At 50.6% G+C, this 27,277-nt stretch overlaps 1 long non-coding RNA gene across 1 annotated transcript; it reads right to left on the bottom strand.

Moving 5' to 3' along the window:
- Window positions 1-1,644: 1,644 nt before the first annotated feature.
- On the bottom strand, window positions 1,645-15,846 carry LOC145546723 (uncharacterized). The gene is made up of 5 exons (XR_014083168.1): window positions 15,582-15,846; window positions 11,683-11,799; window positions 5,824-5,997; window positions 2,796-4,818; window positions 1,645-1,768 (listed from the first exon to the last, which is right to left on the bottom strand). It is a non-coding gene; the product is annotated as an uncharacterized LOC145546723 (long non-coding RNA).
- Between the last annotated feature and the right edge of the window lie 11,431 nt (window positions 15,847-27,277).

Here is a 27,277-nt window from a genome sequence, read left to right as displayed (position 1 = left end):
TGACCACCAGGGGGCTCTGGGGGACCCCGCAAGAGCTACTTCTGGAGAAGAAACTTCAGTGAGCCCTGCCTGGCCTGGAGCCCCAGGGCAAATGACAGAACCTAAAATCAGCTAGCAGAGAGAGTGCTCCCTGTCTCTGCAGGTATGTGATGGAGGCTAAAGGAGTCATCTTTCAACAGGGGAATTTGTTTCTCCTGCAAAAGTTTGACACGGGTCCACCCTTCTCCAAGATCCTGTTGACATGGCCCAGGCAAACCGACACTGTGTTCTCATTAGCTGATCAGCACACACAGCACTCTGCCACCAGCCATCCAAGAGACAGGGAAGGCTCAAACCAACCAAGCCCGTGAGAGACAAACCCAAGTTTCATTCATAGTCTCAATCTAGCCAAATGTAGCTGTTGGCAGTTCCTTGCAATAATTAGAGAGACAGCTCACATTTGCCTAAAATAACTAAAGTATTGAAGGAATAAAACCTTTAGTTCCAGGGCAAAGGGAACCTGGGGGTTATGATATGTCAACACATCATAAACTGAAGAGGAGCCTGAGGGCAGAGGCAGCGTCTCCCTGGTTGGTTCAGAGGCTTCCCCAGGGCAGAGCCTCTGTCCCCTGCCTGACACTACCCAACACATTAGTCCAGAAAACTCTCTAAGGTGTTTGAGAGAACTGATGGGCCCATCTCTCAGGAGCCTTGCTGCTGACTGGGGCCCCTGGAATGGGTTCTGGGCTGAAACGCAGCACCCCTGCAGTGGTCCAGAAGAGAAGCAGCCCATTGGCAGCCCCCAGCTCCCAGCAGCATCTGGTCCACTCTCAGCAGCCCTGCCCAAGGCCACAAGAGAACATCATCCCACCCAGAGTGTTTGGCACCCAGTGCTGCTCTCGGGCCTTCTCTGATCAGCGTTTTCAAGAGCCACATATTCCTGGAACACAAGTCGCCTCTCCCTAAGGACAACTCACACCTCCTGCCTCCAGCCTCTGCCTCCTTCCCAGAGTGAGCAGGTCTCCCTGACTCCCCGGGGTCTCCAGTGCCAGCTGTAGCCACTTCTCTAGGTCACTCTCAGCTCCAAATCTCAGACCTGTTGGACCCACTGTCCAGCCTGAGTCATCTCATGTGTCAGGCCTGCTCTGGGCCCTGGGGACACAGAAGCAAGCCTGCCCTCCATGGAACTCCTATTCAGGATGCTGACAGCCTCAAGAATCCTCTAGAGCTTTGCTTTCCAGAGACCAGACCCAGGTCATGATCCTGGTGGAGACTAGCAGCTATGGCTGCGGGCAGGCTATCGGGACAAGGAGGGACAGTCAGAATCAGGCAGGCATGCCTGGGACAGGGCTGTCAGACTGTTTGGGAGTATCCACCAGGAAACTGGGAGGCAGGGAGAGATGGAAGGGGACACACCAACGGCCAGGCTGGGCTCTGGGCTTGTAGTCTCTGGGAGTCAAGTTGGGCTGAGAGAAGAGGCATATTGATCAAACTCTTGCTGAGCTAAGGTGGGTCTCACTTCTGGGTTCTAACGCAGGCTTCAACACTTACTCACTCCCTCCTTCCAGTCTGTTTCCTTCTCTGAAGATTGTAAGGATCACTCCTGCCCCTGCCTTGCCCCCTTACAGGGATGCCGTGAAGACCACATGCAATATAAAGGCCACTGTGAACATGAAAGATTTTATTCTCCAGCTCATACTTACACACCTACAGGACAGGGAACTCACTACCTCTCAGGCGGATGCTCTGTTGAGCTGGTGTCTTCACTGAGTAACTCACAGGAAGCACACTGCAAATCCAGAGAGAAAAGGGCTAATGCAGCTCAAGGCTTCAGTTGGAGACTGGCTCTACCACATCAAGATCACAACTGCACAGAGGATGGACCCCAGAAAGCCAGAAGGTGATGCTCCTGGCCTTTGGAGACTTCCCTGAGCAACTTCCTCAGTCCTGTACAAACACCTGCTCAGCGGATTCTGCTTGTGAGCAGCAGCTGTGCCCTGAGTGGCCCCAGGCAGGCAAAGGGACATCTCCCCCTACCCAGGAGAAAAAAAACCCCTGAGTCAGGGACGGTCTCACTATCCCCTCGAGGAGGAGCCCGCTGGGAGTGAGGGCATTTGGGGCAGCCTAGGGAATGGGGATGAGAAGCAGGCGGCAAAGGCAGGCGGCTGGTTCAGACCCATGGCAGGAAGTCACAACCAAGATTCATCCTGGAAAAATGCAACTAATGCTACACAGCTGGGGCCCACTAATCAGAAACATGGGCCCAGAGGTGGCAGCAGGGACAGGCCCAGAGGGCAGGGCTGACAGCGAGGTGATAATCAGCAGCAAGCTCTAGGTCGGTCTCCCCACCCTCTCCAGTGGCTGCCGTTTAGAGACAGAGGTTGTCACACTGGAAGGGGTAGCTTCTCCGCCCCTGCCCCGTCTGCCTGGAGGGGGATGCATTGCTTACCAATAGCCCTAACATCAGCTCAAACAATAGCTGAGCCTTCTTCAGATCTCCAGAGAATGGAGTTGCATGGTGACCTTCACCTCTTTCCTTCCCTGGTGATGGCCCCCCCAAGTCTGATGGGAGGCACAGCCTGTCCCCCTTCTCCCAGCACAGCCTGCCATCAGGACAGGTTCAGAATGAGCCTTGAGCCCTCAGTGGGCTCCTCTCCATCTGGGCAAGGCCCTGTCCCCTGGGAAAGGCAGGAACGGGACAGGATTCTGAGCCGAGGTTATGTTAGGGGAGAACGTGGAGGACTGGGCTGGGCCACAACCCCTCAAAGTGCCATTTCTTTAAGTTCAAGAAACATCGATGAAGCTCCTGCTATTACCTGTATGCCAGGCCCTGGGATACAAGGTGAATGTCTGTATTCTCTGTCCTCAGGGGCTCACAGTCTAGCTGGAGAGAGAAACAGGGAGAGAGGAGCTTTCACTCGAGGTAAGAGCAGGTCCAGGAGGGCCCCTGGGAGCCGAGGGCTAGGAGAGGGGTGCACACACCCGCCCAGAAACGGTAGATCCTCCAGACCCCAGGATGCTCCTCTGGTTCTCCTCCCCACTTCCCTCCCATTTCCCAAGCTGCCCTTCTGCCCTCAGCGATGTCTGCCTCAGGGTGAGCCCTCAGGGCCACAGCCTAGGGAGAAAAGAGGGAGGGCCTCTGTTAGGAGAAGAGGCCTGCCCTGTGGACCCTCAGCCCAGAGGCTGTCCCCTCTGAAGGGATCTTGCAGTCCCTGAGCTCCACCACCCTCAGCCCCTCCTCAGCCCCAGACCCTGCTCGGCCCCACATACAACCCCAGCAGCCTGGGGTGGGGAGAGGCTGGTGGCTCGTCCTGTTGGTAAGACCCCTTCTTTTGCTGCCTAAGCTGTCTACTAGAGGCACCTCTGGGAGCAGAGGTCCCCTGAGCCTCCGGAGCACCGTGATGCTGAGCACAGCCCACAACCTGCCCCTCCCCACCTTCTCCCAAGCCTGACTCTCCCTCCCTGTGGCCCCACGCTGCTCCTGCAGAGCTGTCTCTCAAGGGTAAGGCTTGGTGTCTGGCCGACCCTCCCAAGTCACAGAAAGCACGGGTAGGTGTTGGGTGGGGGCCTGGGGTGGAGGTTTGAGAGATGGAGGTTGAAGGACAGAGGGAGAATCCGGAGGGCGTGCAGGTGGGGAAGACAGGGCTGGGCATGGCCTTGGGGAGCCTGGATGGAAGAAGCAGGGGTCAGAGGTCAGGAGCAGGAAAGATGATGAGGAAGCAAACGGCAATGTGGAGCTGGGAGCTGCCTTGTTGGAGGTTTCCTTACTGCCTGAGTGTTTGCCATGGAATTTCCCGGCCTAATAAAGAAGAATTTAAATAGACCACAAGTTGCTTAATGTTGACTGTATAAATAATCCAAATCCCCAGCTCCCTTTGTTCCACAAGCTATTTGTGTCAAGAGAGAGGGAGGGGGCGGGATCCTACAGAAGCCACCGTCCCAGATCACGGGTTTGGGGACTCTATGTTCTCCTCCACCAGGGCCCCAGGGAGCAGAGGTTGAGGCCTGGGACGGGGAGACTCGGGTTTCCCAGCCAAATCTTCCGTTTGTGAGCGCACACACACTGGCACGTCATCCCCACACAGATTCACGTGCGTGCGTGTACCCGTGCACACGTGCACATACAGCACATTGTGCCCTTGCTCACTCTGGGCATGTGTGCATAGGCACATGCGGGCCCACACAGGCTGACTCGAGTGCACACAAATGTGTGTACACACCCAGACACACAGGGAGCACAGAGGGGCTCAGATGAGGCACCGGCCTGCCAGGGGGCAGGTCCACCCCTTCCCTGCCCCCTGCTGCTCAGCGACCCAGGGGCTCGCAGCTTGGGAAGAGGGACACTTCAGAGTCCTGTGGGTGTGTGGCACAGTGGCTTCAGTCACAATGAGTCACTTCCAAAGAGGGTTCCTATGGAGTCACACAGAAAAGCCAAGTTGAAAGTCTCCAACCCCACAGCTCACCAGTGACCAAGGTCTCCATCCCTTCCTCCCCCACGTGATCAATCCTGCCATGTCCACCTGTGCTTAGGTCTCAGAGGAGAGGAGGAGACACAGTCATCCCATGAGGTCGGGACCAGGGCTGGCATGGAAGCTTCTAGTCCCTTAGTGACAGGCGTGGCTCTAGGAGGGCCATTTCAACACAGAACACAGAAGAAGTACCACCCAATCAGTGGTAGCAATGGGGGAGAAGGAAGGAGAGAGAGTCAAGGGGAGGGAAGAGGAGGGGAGGAGAGGGGCAGGGAAGGGAGAGACTGGGAGGGGAGAGGAGAGGCAAATGGATGCTACAGGGCTGATATGCAGCTATTTCTGTTCGGTGTCCATTCTGACTGCTCCATCCCTGTGGGGGACAAAGTTAAATATCTTTAATTTCATTCTAGGATGTACTCTTGAGCACATTCACACACATCACACGTGGCAATGAGAGCTTGGGGGGTAAGGGGTGGGGCACCTAGCCCCACACATAATCCCAGGTTAGAAATTCCTGTTCCAGTCTTAATTCTGACTGGCCCCTGAGTCCCAGACCTTTCCTGGTGACCTAAACCATGCTCCAGGGGCACAGCTCAGATTAGAATGGCAATTGCCATCTCGGTGCCCAACTCCAAACCTTGCACAACCCTACAGATTCCCCAAGAAATCAGTATCAGGGACTGATGAAAACCAAACCCAGCGTAAGGGAATTTTGCGGGGGTGAGATCCAAGCCGCTATCCCAGAAAGCCACAATTTAATTCTTATGCTAAGAACTAGAGAATAACCAGCCAGTGAGAAGTGACCACTCCAGATAACCGAGTCACCAGCTGGGAATAAAGAATGAAAAAGCCTCAAAAACTAAGGTTCTGAGTAGAGGAAGAGAAGCCCAGTGGGCTAGAAACTTGGGGGCTATTCATTCTCTAATTTAACCATCCATTCATCAAATATTTATTGCATACCTACCAAATACATTGTCCATGGGGTTGCAAAGAGTCGGACATGACTGAGCAACTTTCACTCACTCACTCACCAAATGCAAGCACTGCAATGCTGGATACTGTCTTCATAGAAGTGCGTGTGTGTGTGTGTGTGTGCATGTGTGTACATGTGAATGCATGCATCTGGGTTTAAGAATTGCTCCGCCACTTGCCACACACAAACCCAGACAAGCACAGGATGCCACAATCACCCTCAGTCCCAGCCCCAACCCCAAGCCCACCCTCCAGGGTCCTGTAATTCCTTCTCCTGAAGCAATTTTGTCTCCTGGATCTAATGAGCAGAGGGAAGTCGGGGTGATAGGGGTCCCTACATCTTTGCAACCCCTGACCAACTTTGCTCAGGTCCGCTAAGCCCAATAATCACAGTGCATAATACCTGCTGTCTTATTTCCATCAGGGCCCAGCCCAATGCTTCATCTCGGCGGGGTGGGGTGGGGAGTGGGGCTCTGGGAATGGAAATGCAGGAGGTCTGCTTGCTGCTTCTTCTCCAGGCTGACTGGGGACTCGAGGCTCGGGGCTGCCAGCAGATGGTGTGCATCTCTCAGGCTGCCTGGGAGATGGACAGGAAGGAAAGCGGGCCTGTCCACATGCCCAGAATCTCTGGGCTGTCACCAGGTCCCCTTGATCCTCCTTCCAAGAAGGAAAGCGGGAAAACATGTCTTTCAGGCCCTAATCCTCTCCACATGGGTGGGCACCATGGAGAGCCAGGGCCCCACTGCAGGCATGTAGACCACCAGAGTCCCACCATCATCCTGGCCAGGGACCCCTCCCCTAGGACCTGCAGGTTTGTAACCACAGAAGCTTCTGCCTTCCTTCCAGAGCTTCCACACGGACTACCTTCTACTCTCAGCCCCGTCCTCTGCCTAGCATGCCTTGCATACTTCTGCCAAAGGGAAACTGAGGCTGATAGACACCTGGGTGGAAGGAGTCAGGCAAGAAGTGGTTTGCCCTGAGCAGCTACTTGAACTTGAAGCTCTCCCAAAGGCACTACAGGCAAAAAGGCCCAGGAGAGCTTTCCAGTGGGGTGCAGGACACTTACAAACCTACACAGTGCATCCCTGGACATTCAGGGTAGGATCCAAGCAGCCAATGCCCCCGGGGCCAGTTCCCCATGGGGTGCTCAGGTCAGGTAGAAACAAGGGACTGGAGGATCCTCCAGGATGGAGCCCAAATGGTCAGTAGGAGGCTAGAGGATCCATCAGAGGAAGGAAGGTCTGTGTAGGGGTCCTCCTCTAAACCAGCACCAAGCCTCTCCCAGCCAGGATCCCATGAAAGGTCAGTTTGCGTGACTGATAGTACAATCCTTTCTTGCTACAGCAAAACAGACCCTGTGCCATCTCCATAGGCTGTGGTTTCCAATCTTGGTTTCCAGTCTTGGCTTTTGTGGTTGATTCTGGCCACGCGGACCTCACCCCCATGGCCTGGCTTTTGGTGACCTGAATGTCTAACCCCTGGGTGTCTGAGGACACAGAGCCAGTGTGACAAGCACAGAGAGTGGATGTGGGCTGCACCCACCCACAGCTGGAGCTCCTGGCAACCCCAGAGTGGGAAAGAGCTCACATGTCAGTTGCTCTAAGTCACTTGGGGCCTGCCACTAATGCCAGGCTGGCCTGCCCCCTCCAGCCACTATGTTGACCACAGAGCCTGGACCCCGAGGGCAGGGAGGAGCTGCCAGGAGCTGGGAGGCGGGGAGGGCTTGGCACTGCTTTGATCTCGGGCATCAAAGGCCAGGAAATACAATCAGCTCTGAAGAGCACTTGCTGTCAAGCCGTCCCCAGCAGGCACAGGCCCAGACCCCTCCCCACTCTCCCAGGGCCCGCCTGGGCCCTAGTAGGCTGGCCAAGGGCCCTAGGCAGCAGACTGGAAAGGCCACCCCCGGCAACTCTGAATAAGAGCTAATTCTGCCAGCATGGCATCTTCCTTCTGCACCCCCTACCCTGTCTCTACATTTCCCTCCATCTCCTCCCCGCCCCCTACAATGGCTTCCCCCCTGACTTTTATTGTCCCCGACATTTGCATGAGAACAGGAACTTTGTGCTCTGGGCTCCATCTGCTCCTGCTTATTTCTCACTTGGAACTGTAATCCATGGTCACACATTTCCCCTCCTCACACCCTCTCTGCCTCTATCCAGGCTGCCCCCAGAGTCAGGGCTTGTGGGGTTTCTGGTCCTTGGCACAAGTTGGTGCAGCCTGAGAGAGAGTGGCCCAGAAGTGGACAACGTCTTGTATGAGGAGGCTGGAGTGTGTAAGTCCCAGGATCTCTCTCCCTGAAAGGCCCAGGCCCAGTATCCATGAGTCACAAGCTCCAGTAAATACCATCTCGTGTTGCTTATAGGAATTAAAATGGGTAGTACAAGGAAAGCGATGTTGTTAAGTAAATGAGTAAATAAATGCACCTCTCAGAGGGCATTTACTATGTGAAAAATTTTACAAATATTACCTCATGTTTACAAATATGGCCTCAGCTACCTCAGGGAGGTGCTACTGTAATCCTCTTCATCCAGGTGAGAAACCGAGGCAGAGACTCATTAAGGAGCTTGTCCCAGGCCACACACCTGGTCAGAGAGACTGAGGTCAGTCGGTGCTCACTCACTCTCTGAGTCTGTGCTCATACTCTGCTCTAGAAGGCTCTCCTGCCTGTTCCCATCCTTCAAACCCCATTTCCATCTCCCTCCTAAAGCCTCAGTGCTTTTGTCCTCATTTTAAAAATAAGGAAACTGAGACCCAGCTGTCACTGTATTTCTGGAAAGATTTTACAAGGACCAAAGTCTCATCTAAAACTGAACTCTCTGCTTATCTAAAAATTAAAAACCTCTGTTGGTTGGAGATTTTTCATTTCAAGGTGATTCCCTCATATGCCAAGTGAGCAGGTCAGGAGCCAGATCAGCCAGTCAGCATTCAGGCCAGGCTGCCAGGCCCTCTGGGCATGTGTCAGCATTGGTGGGCCACAACTTTTTCTTCCGAAGACCACACCTCCCCAGTCACTGGCCAGTCCTGCCACCTCTCCGAGGTCTCTGCCCCTCAGTCTCTGGCAGCTTCTACACCTCGGCTGTGCCCAACTGCACATCAAGTCAGAACTTACAGGCTCTCTTTGGGGCCATGCTGTCATCCTGGGGAGACAAGCACAATCAAATGGACATGTTGGGTGGGCAACAGACCCCTGGACTGGGAGAAAGAGAGCTGAGGTCTTTATCTGGCTCTGTTTGCATTGGGACAAGTCATTTGGCCTCTCTGGGCCTCAATTTTCCATTATGTAAAATAAAAAGGGAGGGCTCACCAAGCCCTAAATACTCTTCCAGCCCAGACGGGATGAAAAGAGACAACACAGCAAATAGGCTGGCAGGCCTGAACCAGAACAAGGGCACACACAAAGGCTGGGTATGTGTGTTCACAGAGGAGTTGGAGCAGTTACCAGAATGCCAAGAGGTGGTTCCGGAGGGCTTCCTGGGGGAAGTGAGCTGGGCACCCAGGTCGTCAAGGAGGTGAGAGGAACCAACCCTGTGATGTGTAACAGGCAGGGGCCCTGCTGAGCAGAGCCTGGGGGGCGGGTGAGGGCCTGGTGTGCTACGACAGAGGCAGGGAGGGGGCCGCCAGCCCCACAGGAAGCCCCAGCTTGTTGTTGGGTAACTTCTCCTCCTGTTTTCTGGGAACAAGCTATTTGGAGAAGAGGGGGAGGGAGACTTTAAAGGCTTCCAGATGGGGGGCCCTTCTGTTGCCATGCCGCCACAAAGTCTATGCTGTGCTTTCTAAGAATCCCAGCAAATGTTAGCCAGGGTGGCTCTGGGGAGGTCTTCCGAGCCTGACTCTGTGCTCCCCACTATCCTGGACCCGATAGGAGGCCATATTCCATTCTTTACTATTATTCTTTGTTTATTTATTTATTTATTTTTATTAAAAAGCTGCAGAGACAGGGAGTTTGGGCTCATCTTTGTCACCCTCCTCCTTGTCCAGGGTCTCGGCATCCCGACACACTCTCTGTCCACCTCACCTGGGCCAGTCTGCCCTGAAGACAGGGGTTGGAGGGAAGGATCTGACTCTCCCCTAACCAGGGGAGGCCGTTAGACGTTCAACAGAGAAGAGAAAACGGAACAACCCAGGACCTCTGTGGAGAGGAGGGGCAGGGGCTGGGGAGAAAGAGAACAGAAAGGAGGGGGGATTAGGGTCCACCCCTCCCCCAGCACACAGCCAGGGCTGCCGGGGGTGGGCCCCCATGCTTCTCCTGGGGTTATTGCTCAGGGAAGCCAGGTGGTGCCCACACTCGGGGACATCCACTTCCCGCCTCTCCCCACTCTGAGGATCCTGGCTCCAATGCTCACTTATTCCCTCCTTGAGCTGAGGTGATTTGGATATACAGCCCCACCCTGGCCTCATCTGGGCTCCCAGCACAGAGCCCTGGAGAGAACCAGCGAGGATCTGCACAGAGACAAAGGTGGCTGGGCCCAGCCCCGCAGGGTCTCCTACCTACAACTCTGTCCTGTCCTGGGGTTTGTTCACCAGCCTCCAGGTGGTGGGACGGGGCAGGTGGGGTGGAGAGGGGAGCTGGGGCAGTGAAAGGAGACTCTGAGTGAAGGGCACCACATCTGGGGCCCAGGACAGCTGCCCCACTCGGTGCTATCCTGGGGGAGGGAGGGAGTGAGCCCCCCAGCCTAGGTCAAGGAAGAGCCCACATCAGTCCTGTCGGGACTCTGGGTCTCAGAAGGAGCAGCAGGTTTCCCCCAAAGGCTGCGCCTCTTCAGATTGCTGCAGTACAGGCCTCTGATGAGAAGGCATTTTTTATGAGTCAATCAGAAACACATGAAGCACACACCACAGGGGTAAGCAATAGAGGAGCAGGGACAGGGGAGGGGGCAGACATGTGCCACCAGAGGAAACCTCCCTGACCTGGTCTCCAGCCAGCCCTGGGCCCAGCTGGGAGTGCTGGGCCCCACCCGTGGGGCTTCTACTTGGAAGACTCAATGGGGCCTGGGACCAAGAGAAGAAAGGCACGCTGACCCTGCATGGCCCTTCCTCTCCCTGAGAGCCCAGAAAGTTCTGAGCCTTCCTGAGCAGGAGGGAGCTTGAGAGAGGGCTCAGGGCTCACCTACCCTTGAAGAGGCCCAGACAAAGGAGCCCAGGGATACCATTCTTGAGTGACACTCTTGGGCACAGGGGTCACTAGATTGGTGTTGAGGTGTAGGGCAAGGGGGCTCATGCAGATAGAAGAATCCGGCTGCACCAGGCCCTCGTCCTTCCCAACAGATTACTTATGTCCAGAATGGGGCCTGGTCTTGGCTGAGTCCAGTTTGAGGCAGAAGGAGCCAAAGAGGGCCCTGGTTTATATGTCTCCAGCCTTTGATTCTGGGAAAGATTGAAGGCAGGAGGAGAAGGGGACGACAGGGGACGACAGAGGACGAGATGTTTGGATGGCATCACTGACTCAGTGGACACGAGTTTGAGCAAGCTCCAGGAGATGGTGAAGGACAGGGAAACCCCGGTGTCCATGGGGTCGCAAAGAGTGGGACATGACTGAGCAACTGAACAACAACAACAAAAGCCTCTGCTAAATCCCTTCTGCACCGAACCCCGACTCCGTCCCTGCCTCACAGGGCCCCATCCCTCCCCAGCCTCAGTTTCCCTTTCCCCTACAAGAGTTGGGACAACAGAAACTCTCTGGCTCCTCTGGTGATGCTGTGAGTTCTGATGCAGGCAATTTGAGGGGCAAATGCATGCAGATGAATATGCAAATAGCCATCTCCAGGATTTATGGGTGGCCTCCGTTCTGCGGGAGGAAGTGGGAAGGTAGAGGTGGCATTTCAATGAGGCGGCCTCAGCCGGGCTGGCCCACTAAATCCCGGTGGGTGTCAGCGCCGTAAAGCACTGTGATGAAGGGCAGGCGGTGCGCGGAGGAGACGCTGATTTACAGCCGCGAGAGTCTCCTCCCCGCGGCCACGCAGGCAAGCGCCACGGGACAGGGACTAGGAAGGATTTATGTCGCCTGCTTCCCCAGCCCAGCGGCAGGCAGTGGAGAGAACGGCAGAAGGTGACTTTCACCTTCAGAAGCTGCGGTATGGGGCAGAGCAGCCTGGTGTCCGTCCATGATGCACGGAACAGGGGAGGTCGGAGGAGGCCTTACCAGCCTGACCCCTGCCCAGGCCTTCCTACCTGGTCTCTTCTAGGTGGCCTTTTCACGCTAAACTTGACTCCCTTCACTCGAGCCACCTAACCCCAACTATCACCTTCTTCCCTGGGGTCTTACCTGTGCCTGGACAGCTCTTCTAAGCTTGGAAACGTTCTGCCCAGGAAGAGGAGGAAAGTGGGTCCCATTGCATTTCCTTCCCTCGTCAGAGCTGGCCTAGTCTAACCTCAGCTTAGGCTGCAAAGGGAAAGAAGGTCACACTGTGATCTATTTGCGGAGGCCATAAAGAGGAAGTTATCTCTCTCCTCTTCACCTGACTGGAAGGTGCTTGCTTTGTCCTCTCCCTTCCAACCTGCTCCTGGCCAGCAAGCAGGTGGACACCCTGGGGTGGGGTGGCACCCCCTGAAGTCCCCTGTCGCTGGTAAATTACAGGGTGGTGACACTGCCTCTCCAGCGACTCACCAGAGTCTCAGAAATGACTCATGTGTCACTCCGCCAGGAAGTCCTATTGTGTGCCAGGGTGAGGCTGGAGAACAGAGAAGGCTCAGAGGCAAAACTCTCCATGGGGTGGTCATCAGAGCCACCCAGCCCCCAGCTCTGAGGGCCTCCGCCTCCCCTTCCACCACAGCCTCTCTGTAAACAAAGTTTACCATGTCCGGTTCTCATAATTAAAGGAGGCCAGCCCAAAGTCCCTCAGGTAAAGAAGGACTCCGTTCAAGGATATAAACACATAAATCAAAAAGCCTGCTTCAGCTGAGTTGTTCATCTACTGAGCTCTGAGCTCTAAGCGTAGCCTGCCTCCCTTGAGTTCATGTTAGGCAAATATGTCCCTGGCTTCAGTGTGTTTGGGCCAGAGAGAGCAGCAGGGATGCCTGCTTTCTGAGGGGGTGCTTTCCTGACCAATGCTTCACCTCAGAAACCCAGAAACCTTCCAAGTAAGGCTGGGATCCTTCGACTTTGTCTCTACTCCTCAGCATCTCTCTGCTGCAAACAGTCAACTCTGGCCTTGTTTCCTGGGGATCCCAATTATTCTCTGCTTCTGTCCCCCTCCAAAGACCAGGTCGAGTTACCACAAGTGCTGTTGCCTCAAGCATATCTCTGTGATGTTGGATTTCTTCTGAGAACCAAACTATGAATTGAAGCAAGGTTCTGTATGACAGGACTTCCCTGTAGCTCAAACAGTAAAGAATCTGTCTGTGATGCAGGAGACCAGGGTTCGATCCCTGGGTCAGGAAGTTCCTCTGGAGAAGGGAATAGCAATCCACTCCAGTATTCTTGCCTGGAAAATCCCATGGACGGGGAAGCCTGGCAGGTTATAGTTCATGGGATCGCAAAGAATCGGACATAACTGAGTGACTAACGCACAACACACTCTATATGACTCAACACAAACACCAAACTCCATAGACATTCCCCGCGGGGAGATTCGACCTTCAGATTGGTGCCCAAGGTCTCAGAGACTCAGAGGAGCAGGCGGTGGAGGGTAGGGGAAGCCACCAGAGGAAGTGAGAGGGCTGCCAGGGAGAGGTCAACACACACAGGAGCCCCCTGAAAAATACACTCACCTCCTCCTTTCAACTTCATTTGTTCATCATACTTTTGTTGAGAATGTGTGGGTCAAATAGAATCACTGCAAATAATTGTGCAGTTGGTGTGATGCCTAAGACTTCTTGTCTAGGGAACAGTAGTATACGAGTGCGACTCCTGCATCATGGCCCTGTACTGTATCAACCTGGAAAGGGGACAGCTTTATTCAATTCATGCAAAGACCCTGTAGACTAACAGGAACCCTGATGCCAAGTACTGTGAAAATACGTTTACAGCTATTACCTCATTTAATCTCAACGTAAGTAGGTGTGACGCTCTTGTTTTCCAGGTGAGAAAATGGAAGCATAGCCAAGTTCAAGTACTTGCCCAAGGTCACAGGGCAGATAACCAATGAAGGCAAGATGCAAATCCCCAAATCCAATTTCTCTTCTTGGTTTACTCTCCACTTGTACTCTGTCCCTTTCTTTGTGTTGTTATAACCCACATAACCTCAGCCCTCATCTAAGACGACTAACATACCAAGTGTTGGCAAACAGGCGGAACATCCAGTGCTTGCCACATTGCTGGAGGGAACATGGAGTGGAACAATTGCTTTGAATAATTGTCACATTTAAACTCACAGAGTTTACTCCAAAGTTCAATATACACCTACTGTATGATTCAGTCATTCCTCTCCTAGACATACACCCAAGAGAAATGAAATAATGTGTCTATATAAAGACTCTTGCATGAATGGGGCTGGGCAGAGAACAAGGGAAGGGAAAGCAGAGTCAGGATGGGCTGGAGAGCTTGGCCAGCCTGGGCTGCCTCTCTGTGCTCCCTTCCTCCTTTATTCAAGTCAAAATCTCTCAGGAGCTCCATGCCAACCTTGTGGGGAGAAACTGGCAGGAGGGGGAGGCCATGGGGCTCTGGACGGTGCTCAGAGGGCATGCTAGTGACTGAGTCCCAACTCGACCTTTCCATGGGTGTGAAGCAGGGTGCCCGCTGGTGGGAAGGGCTGGGCTGGGCTGGGCTGGGAGGCAAGGACAGGGGAGAGGGAGGAGTGGCCCTGGGCCAGATGAAGAGCAGCACGGCCAAGCACTGGGCAGACAGTAGAACTAAGGCCAGCTGAGCACAGAGGTTAGGAGCCCATGAAGCGGGTATTAGCCAGAGGCCCGCAGCACGGCAGCTCTCTGAGGGCTGAAAGCTTCAGCACTTGCACTTGAGATGCTTCTGAAGGGCTCCAGACTGGGTAAATGACCCAGTCTGGCTGGATTTTCCCCGGGGATGGTGGCATCAAGCTTCTAGGCTGAAAGTTTCAGCAAGCTGCTGCTGGGTGAGGCCAGGCTAGGATCGACTCCCTTCCTGGCTAGGCCACACTCCACCACTCTGACTTCTGTGCCTACACTGGTCACAGATAGCAGTACTAGCCTGTGAGCCTCAGCTTTATCCATGCCAGGCTCTGAATCAGAAGACTGGCCCAGGGAGACACTGGTAACCCCTTCCTCTTCTGGCAACCAGAATCTACACAGCTTGGTCTGGCATCCTCAGGTGAGCAGAGCCAAAGTACCCTCAAGGACATCTGGAGGTAGTCCCCTCCTCACCCTGCCATCTTCTACCTGTGCCTCTGGTTCCCTACTTTCATTTCTCCTCCCTGCTGGGACTAGAGCCTCAAACATTCTGCTCCAGGTTACTACCCCAGCCCCTGCCCTCTCCCCTAGGACTCCACCCTGGCTGCTCTTTATCCCCGCTGGGCAGCAGCCAGGATGGAAGGCCAGGACATCCATAGCTCCAAGAGAAAAGACAATGCCACTTGAGCTAGTTCCATGCATCCTCAAAATGGTATTAGCCGCAAAGAAGAGCTGGGGAGTGGAAGGACACCTGAAGTGGGGGAGACACACTGATTCCCCACTCCCAGCCCAATGTTCATTATCAGTTCGAAGTTACAGCCGGGACTTCAGGAACCTCTTTGTCATTTGAAGTATAAAATGTGTTCCAAAGTTAGTCAGGAATGTTTACTTTCTACCACTGCTCATTCTGATGACTTAGGTCAGCACAGGGTGTGGGCAGGGATAGGGATCACCTGCTAATTTGTCTGTCCTGCTAGGAGAGCACAGAGGAACATGCCTCCCTACCAAGACCAAGAGATGCCCCTCTATCCTGACCGTGCTCCATTCTGAAGCTATTCTCTGTGATTCTGTTCTAGGACTTCCATGCCACTCACCACACCTCCTGTGTCAAATGTGGACTGTTCTTGGCTCCAGCTTGCAAGGATTCCCCCCTCCCACCTGCCACCACCGCCATGTTTTAAAAGCATCTTCTCTCCTTGTCCCAGATCTCCTCACTTCCACTGCCCAGTTGAGGTCATCACAGCTTCTGATCTGGACTCCTGCAGTCCTACCCCTGAGGTCTGCCTGCTCCCCCAGCTCCCCTAACCTTGCCTTCCCACTAGCGTAGCTGCTCAGGAGAGCAGTCACTTACTGAATGCCCACCTGCTATGTGCCGGGGCCACAGGAACTGGAGGCAAGGACAAGCTTGTCCTCTGGTGGAGAAGATGGACAAGACCCAACCGGTGTGGCAGAGTCCTGCTGCGGCACAGAGTCTGCCCCAGCTGCAGGCTGGGTCCCAGGGTCATGGAGTGCTTCTAAGTAGGGTAGGTACACAAAGGGGACAAGAGCCCCTCTAGGCAACAGTGGTGTTCTCAGTGGTGGGATGGCCTGGGCAAAGGATTTGAGGCCGGATTTCACAGTCTTCTGTGTCCTGATCACACTTACTTATTACACAGGTCATGGGCTCTTATGACCACACATGTCCCAAAGGACACCTCAGACTGACCTCAACAACAAAAAGACTGTGTTGATTTTCAACCCAAACTCAACAGATTGAGCCAGAGAAGTTCAACCCAGTTTCTTAAAGGACATCACCAGAGACTCAGTTTCTCTCTGTGTCTTTACTTCATCCTCAGCTCTACAAGGTGGCCCTCCTGCACCTACCAGCTCCCCGTTCCAGAGAGCAGTGCCAGACCCCCACACATCGCCTTGCGCAGGAGAAGAAATCCTGTGCCAATGACACACTTGCTTTCACTCTCTGTTCCTTCCTTGCTAGAGCTTCACTCTCTCAGAAATACAGCGAATGTTTTCTTGAAACTCATTGACTGACTGGGTTAAATATCCATCTGTGAACCAATCGCTGAGACTGGGAGAATATGATCATCCTATTGGCTTAGGCCAGGTCCTATGCTCCACCCTCGAGCATATAGGTAGAGAGTGGACATGAAAGATCCCATGACCAGGAGCGCAGAGGATGGACCTAAGGCTGGAGAAGGTACCTGTCCTGTACATGAAAGTGGGCAAGAGGGTCACCTGGGATTTACTTCAAACCAAATATCAGGTCACCTTGAAAAGGAAGACTCTGGATGAAATAGTGGGGCCCCAACTTCCCTCAAGTTCCTTTTCCCTAGTTTACTTTTTCATATCACCCAAGCTCCTGGAGAAGGAAATGGCAACCCACTCTAGTATTCTTGCCTGGAGAATTCCATGGACAGAGCAGCCTGGGGGGCTGCAATCCATGGACTCACAAAGAGTCGGATACAACTGAGTGACTAACACTCTCATCACTAACATTTTCATCACCTAAGCTGGTACGAGAGAGCATTATCTCTGAGCAGTGTAATTTCCATTCCTCTTTGGGACAATCTGTGCGTGTGTGTGTGTGTGTGTGTGTGTGTGTGTGTGTGGTGATGTCATCTTTTAGGATATAGGCAAATTAGGGATTGATGTGGGGATTGAAAACCCTTCCTCCCAAACACCAAACAGTTAAAGCCAAGAAAGAAAGACCACACATAAAATGTGATGCTGACACTGAACCCAGCAAGTGCAGCTCTGGGAGCCTGGGGCACTTCCTGCAATCCCACCGCCTGTGTCTACTTGGAAGAGAATGGGGCTGGGACTTTGGCACCTGTTAGGCCAAGGCCCAGGCCAGCCCCTCTTCCCCAAGGAGAAGCTACTAGCACTTGCAGGGACAGACAGAAGTGGGTGGGGGAATCTGGAAGGGTCTCAGGCCTCCAAGTCCACAGATCATCCTGCTCTAATGTAAATGGCAATTGCCAAGAGCACAATATGTTTTCCTGCATCAGCAGCTCAGTGACTAATGTCCCAAGATAAATGGCTTTGTTTTGCCTTGTTTAGGGCGATTCTGTAACCTTTCCCTCCTTTCTGCAAAGGGGACCCCCCACATCCCTCCCAAGTGCACCCAGGGCTAAGGAAGGCTGAGGTCAGGGCCTCTGGCTAGGTGGGGGTCACTCCATGTGCAATGAGAACCTTGGCTTTGTGGGTCTGAAGCAGATCCATCATCAGTCCCCAGCAAATGACTCTCAAGTAGCTGGGAGCAAGCTCTACCCTCAGGCAGACTGAAGTCAGGGCTGGAGGGAGGCTCAGGAGCACCCAGGATTACTGGGGTGAAAACTGGGGCAAGAAGGACAAGGGGGAGAAGAATGGGCAAGTAGAACAAGGAAGAGGTGACACTCCCATCTTGTACCACTTGAATATTATTAAGCCACCTGGACTTTGTTTTTGCTGTTGTTTTTTAACCAGTGAAGACTCTGGATTTTGAAAGAATTGGCTGTGGGCCCAGACCCAGGTGGTTGGGAATCACAGCCCTATCATTTACTAGCTGTGGCATCTTGGGTGGTATTGAACCATTTTATAGATGAAGAAACTGAGGCTTAGATTGGCTAAGCAATTTGCCCGAAGTCACACATCTAGCTCATGGCAGTATCCAAACTTCACAGGATGGTCTAGCTCCAAAGCCAGTAGTGTTGAATAAAGAAGCACTTGGGGAAATCAGTCTCCCCAGGTGCCTACTGATTTGTGAAACACCAGCCCTCACCCTTCCATAAATATGTCCTTGTTTTGCCACGCTGCAAGTCCTGTGGTTCATACTTCCACCCCTCTGCTTTCTGAACACACTTCCCAGTCTCCTTGTGATTGGTGGACCATGTGTCACTTCCAGGCTGGAGCATTTCATTGTCAGTACAAAGCCCTTCAGAGCCCTTGCACTCTGTCACAGCAACCAGCACTGTTCCAAAGAGGCTGCTTCATCAGCCTGCATCCTACATTAGGACCATGTGGATGGGCCTCCTGTGAACCCACGGTGGACAATGAAGCTTGAGTGAGAAATAAAACTTCATTGATTTAAACCTGGGCTTCCCTGGTGGCTCAGATGGTAAAGAATCTGCCTACAATGCAGGAGACTTGGGTTTAATTCCTCAGTCGAGAAGATACTCTGGAGACGAGAATGGCTATCCACTCCAGTATTCTTGCCTGGAGATCCCATGGACAGAGAAACCTGGTGGGCTGCAGTCCATGGGATTGCAGAGTCAGACATTACTGCATGACCAAGCATGCATGCAGTCTTTAAACAACTGAGATTGGAGATTTGCTTGGGGCTTCCCAGGTGGTACAAGTGGTAAGGAACCTGCCTGCCAATTCAGGAAACACATAGACTTGAATTACTGTGATGTTGAATGACTTGCCTTGGAAACAAACCAAGATCATTCAGTCATTTTTGAGGTTGCACCCAAGTACTGCATTTCAGACTCTTTTGTTGATTATGAGGGCTACTCCATTTCTTCTATGGAATTCTTATCCACAGTAGTAAATACAATGATCATCTGAATTAAATTCACCCATTCCAGTCCATTTTAGTTCACTGATTTCTAAGATGTCGGTGCTTATTCTTACCATCTCCTGCTTGACCACGTCCAATCTACCTTGATTGATGGACCTAACATTCCATGTTCCTGTGCAATACTGTTCTTTGCAGTATCAGATTTTACTTTCATCACCAGACACATCCACAACTAAGTGCATTTCCGCTTTGGCCCAGCTGCTTCGTTCTTTCTGGGGCTATTAGTAGTTCTCTTCTACTCTTCCCCAGTAGCAGATTGGACACCTTCAGACCTGGGGGACTCATTTTTTGGTGTCATATCTTTTTGTTCTTTTATACAGTTCATGAGGTTCAATGTTTGTTCATTTCTTTCTCTTCATGTTTGAAAATTCCAGTCTCAACTTCTATTCTTTGGGTGAGTAATCTTTTGGAGAGTTGCTATTTCATGGGGGTGTTCTCCTAAATGCTCTTCCCTATAGGGCAACTCTGTGGTTACCTTATCCCTAGCTCTGAACCATGGGATTCAGAGTGTGAATAAGAGATGATGTGAACAACTTTGTCTAGGAGTCTTCTGCATGTGGATGGATGGGGTAGCTCTGAACTTCATATATACACAGGGAACACGGAAGAGCTCGGTTTGGTTATCGGGCTGCATCTCTATTTCTAGCCTTGGATAGACAGCATGTTTCCAGACCCCTGCCCAAGGCTGATCAGAGTCAGTCCACCTCCCCGGTGGGTGGGCTGTATGTTCACAGCTCCCTCCGTGGGCTTCATGGAGGAGCCCAGTCTTGGCATAGCGGCCCAATCCCCGGTGACTGGTCTTTGTACCCAGTTTTCAGCTGCACTTCAGCTCCTGTTCACCACTTTGGTTTCCTTCTCCATCACTTGCCTGTGAAAATCTTCCTTTTTATATTCTTTTTAACATACATATATATTCTAAATTAACAAACATATCTGTTCTTCCTATATATAGAGAGATGAAGGTAGATGGTTTGACGTCTTGACCCAGGTTCGATCCCTGGGTCAGGAGGATCCCCTGGAGGAGGGCACAGCAACCCACTCCAGTATTCTTGCCTGGAGAATCCCCATGGACAGAAAAGCCTGGCGGGTTACCGTCCACGGGGTCACAAAGAGTCGGACATGACTGAAGCAACTAAACACACACAGCACTGCAGTAGAACGTATCCCATCCTGAATGAAACTCCTCTTCCTGGGAGGAGGAATCAGGTGAACCCTTTTAGATGTAGGCAGTAGTGTCCAGCAAAGGGAAAGGACAGGGCACATTTCCACCCACCACACCACCATGTTTCAGCAACGTCAAGGCCCGGGAGAAACAAGCCTTAGGGAGGACAAGGATTCCGATAGCCCTGAGCCACAGAGCTTTCAGACTAGAGGAGGGTCATCTGGCCCACTTGAGGTTAGGAGGGCTGGGTCAGGGAAATCTCATTTCACATGGCCCTTGTCCATGCTGTCCAGGCCTCCTGAAAGAGGAGTCAGAATTTGGCCTTGGGAGGAACTGGCTCACTGCCAGGCCAAGCGCCAGCAGGGCCTCTCACAGTGGCAGACGGGCAAAGGGCATCACTGCAGATGCTGACCTTGGCAGACGGGCCCTGGGCACTGGGGCCCCGCCACCTGCGTGCAGTCTCCCCTGCCCAGGCAGACCCTGCAGACAGTTGACAGCGTCCTCCATGGGCATGAGTTGTGGAACAGTAACTGCTGCAGTGGGACTGGGCTACAGGACACCAGAGGATCTCCTGGAAGTGGGGAGACCCTGTGGAGGAGTGTAGCTCTAACCTTCTGTCAGATTATTTCTCCCCCTCCTCTAGCACAAACAGAGCAACCCCATCCCACAGTTCCAAGAGACAGTTGAAGGGAAAGTGGCTAGACTGCAGAACAGGCCCTTCTGGATCAGGTGGTTCTGAAATTGGACTTGATCTGGGAGAGGTCCTGGAACTGGAACTGGTGCTCAAAGGAAATGCCTGGGGGCGGGGGGGGGGGCGGGTAGAAAGAATTTCCCTTAAGTGACAACTGCTGGGTTAGAGTATGCCTAACTGGTAGAGGGATGCCTCCAGGCATACATGACCCCCAAGTATCTTCTCACCACTTTCCCCTTTCCCTCCAGTCATGGCCAGCCTTTGCTCATTCTTCCCCTGACATCTACCTACTCACAGCTGTCCAGAACCTCCCCAACCTGGTCAGAGCAGCTTGAAAGAGCTCATCATCCTATAGAATGTGTTGAGTTGAGAAGACCCTGGAAGGGCTGTGTCATTTCCTAGAGGAGCAGTCGATTGGGGAGCCCCTCTAGCCAAGACTGGCCATTTGGAAGCTGCCTCAAAAGTTACCCTGGAAGCAAATCTTGACGTCACTTCTGACACCTATTGTGTGGGTCAGCATAAGAGTATGGAGGAAACAGCCCAGCTTTTGAGATCAGACAGATCTGGGTTTCGTCCCCAACTCTGCCACGTGCAAAGTGTATGAACTTGGGCATGGGCTTAACTTCTATAATCCTAAATTTCATGTCAAAGAGTATATGATGGTGATAACATTAGTCCCCACATCATGACAGCATGTAAGACTCCACCAAGGGTGAAAGAAGACACAGTCCTCAGCAAAGGTGTGTGAAGCACATGTAAGTGCTCAATAAATGATATTTAGCATTAATGTGCTACACTGAGGGGGTGAGAATAGAGGGGCTCTCGCCAGCCTCATCAAGCAGTCAGTGAATTTGTTTGACTCAAAAAGGCAGGAAGAAGTGTTAGGGAACCATGTAAGAGGTTTGGGGGGACCCCAGGAGCCTGGTCAACAGCAGCACCCATGACCTGGGCACTCTGATGCCAGTGCCCACAGATGAGGAAGAGGTTCCAGGGCCAGATCCGCCCAGTCAGCAGCTCTGGAGCCAGCCCAGCACTACTGCTGGCAAACATCTGAACACAGTTGTTTAGCATTCAGAACAGTTCAGAAACTGTTCCGTAGCTCCACATTCATCCATTTCTGTCAGCATACTTTGTCTCTGCTATTGCATTGTTGAGTTACCTTCTTTGACCTTCAAGTTGCTTGTGGGTATTTCAGGAGACATTGTCAAGTTTCCCTGTCTGGGCCAGTGAGGATAGGAGCGAGGCAGTAAGGACCACCACATCCCGTAAAGAGCCCAGAGAGACCAAAGAAGGCACAGGATAAACTACAGTGAAGATGTGGCCTTTAGGGCTGCGTGAAGAGGACAAGGGCCTGCTTCCCAGACGATGGCTGCCCAGAGGGGAATTTCACCCTAATGTGTTCCAAAATGTGTCAGTCATTTAGCACATTTAGTCATTCATTCAAATTTATATATGAATAATTAATATGAGACTTTTGGGTCAAGACATCAAACTGTCTATCTCTATCTCTATATATAAGAAGAACAGATATGTTTGTTAATTTAGAATATATATGTATGTTAAAAAGAATATAAAAAGGAAGATTTTCACAGGCAAGTGATGGAGAAGGAAACCAAAGTGGTGAACAGGAGCTGAAGTGCAGCTGAAAACTGGGTACAAAGACCAGTCACCGGGGATTGGGCCGCTATGCCAAGACTGGGCTCCTCCATGAAGCCCACGGAGGGAGCTGTGAACATACAGCCCACCCACCGGGGAGGTGGACTGACTCTGATCAGCCTTGGGCAGGGGTCTGGAAACATGCTGTCTATCCAAGGCTAGAAATAGAGATGCAGCCCGATAACCAAACCGAGCTCTTCCGCGTTCCCTGTGTATATATGAAGTTCAGAGCTACCCCATCCATCCACATGCAGAAGACTCCTAGACAAAGTTGTTCACATCTCTTATTCACACTCTGAATCCCATGGTTCAGAGCTAGGGATAAGGTAACCACAGAGTTGCCCTATAGGGAAGGGCATTTGGGAGAACACCCCCATGAAATAGCAACTCTCCAAAAGATTACTCACCCAAAGAATAGAAGTTGAGACTGGAATTTTCAAACATGAAGAGAAAGAAATGAACAAACATTGAACCTCATGAGCTGTATAAAAGAACAAAAAGGTATGACACCAAAAAATGAGTCCCCCAGGTCTGAAGGTGTCCAATCTGCTACTGGGGAAGAGTAGAAGAGAACTACTAATAGCCCCAGAAAGAACGAAGCAGCTGGGCCAAAGCGGAAATGCACTCAGTTGTGGATGTGTCTGGTGATGAAAGTAAAATCTGATACTGCAAAGAACAGTATTGCACAGGAACATGGAATGTTAGGTCCATCAATCAAGGTAGATTGGACGTGGTCAAGCAGGAGATGGTAAGAATAAGCACCGACATCTTAGAAATCAGTGAACTAAAATGGACTGGAATGGGTGAATTTAATTCAAATGATCATTGTATTTACTACTGTGGATAAGAATTCCATAGAAGAAATGGAGTAGCCCTCATAATCAACAAAAGAGTCTGAAATGCAGTACTTGGGTGCAACCTCAAAAATGACTGAATGATCTTGGTTTGTTTCCAAGGCAAGGCACTCAACATCACAATAATACAAGTCTATTCCCCTACAACCAATGCCAAAGAAGCTGAAGTTGATCAGTTCTATGAAGACCTAGAAGATCTTCTAGACCTAACACCCAAAAAAGATGTTCTATTCATCATCAGGGATTGGAATACAAAAGTAAAAAGTCAAGAAATACCAGAGTTGACAGGCAAGTTTGGCTTTGGAGAACATATTGAAGCAGGGCAGAGGCTAACTGAATGCTGCCAAGAAAATGCATTGGTCATAGCAAATACCCTTTTTCAACAACACAAGAGATGACTTTACATATGGACATTACCAAATGGCCAATACAAAAATCAAATTGATTACATTCTTTGTAGCTGAAGATGGAGAAGCTATAACTGTCAGCAAAAACAAGACCTGGAGCTGACTGTGGCTCAGATCATCAGCTTCTCATAGCAAAATTCAGGCTTAAACTAAAGAAAGTTGGGGTGGGGGGAACACTGGGTCATCCAGGTATTACTTAAATCAAATTGCCTATGAATATGCAGTGGAGGTAACAAATAGATTCAAGGGATTAGAATTCATAAACAGTGTGCCTGAAGAACTGTGGACGGAGGTCCGTAGTATCATATGGGAGGCAGAGAACAAAACCATCCCAAAGAAAAAGAAAAGCAAGGAGGCAAAGTGGTCATCTGAGGAGGCCTTACAAAAGCTAAAGAAAGAGTAGAAACAAAAAGCAAGGGAGAGAGGGAAAGGTATATCCAACTAAATGCAGATTTCCAAAGAACAGCACGGAGAGACAAGAAGGCCCTCTCAATGAACAGTGCATAAAACTAGAAGAAAACAACAGAAGGAGGAAGACTAGAGATCTCTTCAGGAAAACTGGAGATATGAAGGGAATATTTTGCCCCAAGATGGACACAATAAAGGACATAAACGGTAGAGATCTAGTACACACTGAAGAATTCAAGAAGAGATGGAAAGAATACACAGAAGAACTGTATATAAAAGATCCACATGAATGGATGATGAGCATGGTGTGGTCAGCCACCCAGAGCAAGACATTCTGGAGAGTGAAGCCAAGTGGGCCTTAGAAAGCACTGCTGTTAATAAAGTTAGTGGAGGCAATGGAATTTCAATAGAACTATTCAAAACCCTAAAGGATAATGCCATCAAGGTTTTGTATTCAGTATGTCAGCAAATCTGAAAGACCCAGCAATGGCCACAGGACTGGAAAAGGCCAATCCTCATTCCAGTTCCCAAGAAGGGTAGTATTAAAGAATGTGCTAACCATTGGGCAGTTGCACTCATCTCCTGTGCGGACACATAGACCGTCCCCAATGGGGCCCGCGAATGGGGGGCCTCTCTCCTTCCTCCACGCTGCCAAGGTGGTACACTGTGGCCCTCATGGACCCAGCATGGGCAGTCAGCCCGTCCTAGCCACAGGTAGGGAGGGGCAGGTGGTCTGGCTGGGTGATCGCCTACCCTCTTCCTCATTTCATGGATTTCCTCCGCCTCCTGTTGCCCTGTGCCCCAGGCCACACACGCCCAGCTCCTTGTGCTAGCTTTTGGCTTCCCCAATGGCTCAGAGGGTAAAGAATCTGCTTGCAATGCAGGAGACACAGGAGAGATAGGTTGGATCCATCGATTGGGAAGATCCCCTGGAGGAGGAAATGGCAACCCACTCCAGTATTCTTGCCTGGAAAATCTCATGGGCAGAGGAGCTTGGCAGGCTACAGTCCATGGGCTGCAAAGGGTCAGACACGACTGAGCGACTAACACACATCCATGCTAGTAAGGTCATGCTTAAAATCTTGCATGCTAGACTTCAGCATTATTGAACCAAGAACTTCCAGATATCCAAGTTGGGTTTAGAAAAGGAAGAGGAACCAGAGATCAAATTGCCAACATTCTATGGATCATAGGGAAAGCTAGGAAATTCCAAAAAAACATCTATCTCTGTTTCATCAACTACACCAAAGCTTTTGAGTGTGTGGATCATAATAAACTGTGGAAAGCTCTTAAAGAGATGGGGATACCAGACCATCTTACCTGTCTCCTGAGAAACCTGTATGCAGGTCAATAAGCAATAGTTAGAACCCTGTATGGAACTATTTGACTGGTTCAAGATTGAGAAAGGAGTATGACAGGGCTGTCTGATGTCACCCTGTTTGTTTAATCTATATGCTGATCTCATCATGAGAAATGAGAGGCTGGATGAGTTACAAGCTGCTATCAAGATAGGCGGAAGAAACATCAACAACCTCACATATGCAAGTGATACCACTCTAATGGCAGAAAGCAAAGAGGAACTAAAGAGCCTCTTGATGAAGGTGAAGGAAGACAGTGAAAGAATCAGCTTAAAACTAAATATTAAAAAAACGAAGATCATGGCACCTGGCCCCATTACTTCAAGGCAAATAGAAAGGGAAAAGGTGGAAGTAGTGACAATTTTCCTCTTTGGGGGCTTTAAAATCACTGGGGATGTTGACTGCAGCCATGAAATCAGAAGGCAGTTGCTTCTTGGCAGGAAAGCAATGACAAACCTAGACAGTGTGTTGAAAAGCAGAGACATTACTCTGCCAGCAAAGGTCCGTATAGTCAAGGCTGTGGTCTTCCCCGTGGTCATGTATGGTTGTGAAAGCTGGACCGTAAAGAAGGCAGAGCATCGAAGAATTGATGTCTTCCAACTGTGGTGCTGGAGAAGACTCCCAAGAGTCCCCTGGACAGCAAAGAGATCAAATCAGTCAATCTTAAGGGAAATAAACCCTGAATACTCATTGGAAGGACTGATGCTGAAGTTGAAACTCCAGTGTTTCGGTCATCTGATATGAACAGCTGACTTATTGGAAAAGTCTCTGATGCTGGGAAAGATTGAGAGTAGAAGGCAAAGAGGATGAGATGGCTGAATGGCATCACTGATGCAAACTTTGGGCAAACTTTGGGAGATGGTGAGGGACAGAGAGGCCTGGTGTCCTACAGTCCGTGGGGTCACAAAGAGTCAGATATGACTGGGCAACTGAACAATAACCACAAATTTGCCCTATAGGGAAGGGCATTTGGGAGAACATGGCCATGAAATACCAATTCCCAAAAAAGATTATTCACCCAAAGAATAGAATTTGAAAGTGTAATTTTCAAACATGAAGAGAAAAAAATGAACAAGAATTGATTCAACAGAAAGTATAAATGAAGGGGAGGCAAGGAGGCAAAGACAAATCATGCTAAATGAAATAAAAATGATATTTCAGCAATAAATATATTTGATATTCATAATAAATAAACCTAAATGGGTTAAACCTTTATTAAAAGGCGAATTCCACAGTGTTTTTCAATTTAATTCATTGTATGCTATTTATGAAAGAATTATATAAAATTGAGACAGGAAGGTTGGAAATGAAGATAGGCAAAACACTTACACGTAAAATGCTATCCAAAGGGAACTGGTAAAATATTAATTAATAAAAGAAAACATTAATTTTATGGAAATAAAGAAGAACATTCCAGAACATTTTCTAGTCTTAAAAAGTATTATTCGTTAAAACAATATAACTGTAATGTTTGTATACAACTAACAATGCAGACTCAAAATATGTAATTTGACAGTATTAAAAGAAGCTGACAAATCCGCAATCAGAATAGACCACTTTCTCAGAAATTAGTAGATCATACAGTCAAAAATTGCCAAGATCTGAATAATAAAATTATAGATTTGATATAATAAAACCATGTAGTACTTTGCACCCAATAAATAGAAAACACACATATCTCTCAAGTACACATGGGTCATTTGTGATATTTGATCTGAAACTGCATGTCAAAGCTAGTCTCACCAAATTCCAAAGACTCAGCATGATAGAGAACACATGTTCTGACTGCCACATAATAAAGCTCAAAATAATCATTAAAAGAGGGCACCTCAAAAGCCCATATATTTAGAAATAAACAAGCAAAACAATCCCACTGCCAAATAATTTATAGGTTAAAGAGGAAATTATAATAAAAATTGTGAAAATTTTAGAAATGAACAAGAATAACAAGAGCACAGCATATC

The sequence above is a fragment of the Giraffa tippelskirchi genome, chromosome 4 (assembly GCF_054371585.1).
Source record: "Giraffa tippelskirchi isolate mGirTip1 chromosome 4, T2T-mGirTip1v1.2.pri, whole genome shotgun sequence".
Classification (NCBI taxonomy): Eukaryota; Metazoa; Chordata; class Mammalia; order Artiodactyla; family Giraffidae; genus Giraffa; species Giraffa tippelskirchi.
This window is presented reverse-complemented; position numbering and strand designations above follow the sequence as displayed.